Raw genomic sequence first — 517 nt, forward strand, 5'->3', positions numbered from 1 at the left:
TCTTGTTTGATCTTGATGTTTTCTTGTTTTGTGTTGTTTGTTGTTTTTCATATGCATTTTTCGTTTGTTAGAGTCCATGCATTAAAGATTTCTAAGTTTGGTGTCTTGCATGTTTTCTTTGCATCAAAAATTTTTCAAAATTATGTTCTTGATGTTCATCATGATCTTCAAAGTGTTCTTGGTGTTCATCTTGACATTCATAGCATTCTTTCATGCATTCATTGTGTTGATCTAAAAATTTCATGCATTTAGTATTTTTGTTGTTTTTCTCTCTCATAATTAAAAATTCAAAAATCAAAAAAATATCTTTTCCTTATTTCTCTCCAAATTTTCAAAAATTTGAGTTGACTTAGTCAAAAATTTTCAAAATTAGTTGTTTCTTACAAGTCAAGTCAAATTTTCAATTTTAAAAAATCTTATCTTTTCAAAATTTTTTCAAAAATCATATCTTTTTCATTTTTTTCTATTTTTCGAAAATTTCAAAAATCTTTTTCAAAATATTTTTCTTATCTTTACA

This window comes from Arachis duranensis, chromosome 4 (genome assembly GCF_000817695.3).
Source record: "Arachis duranensis cultivar V14167 chromosome 4, aradu.V14167.gnm2.J7QH, whole genome shotgun sequence".
NCBI lineage: Eukaryota > Viridiplantae > Streptophyta > Magnoliopsida > Fabales > Fabaceae > Arachis > Arachis duranensis.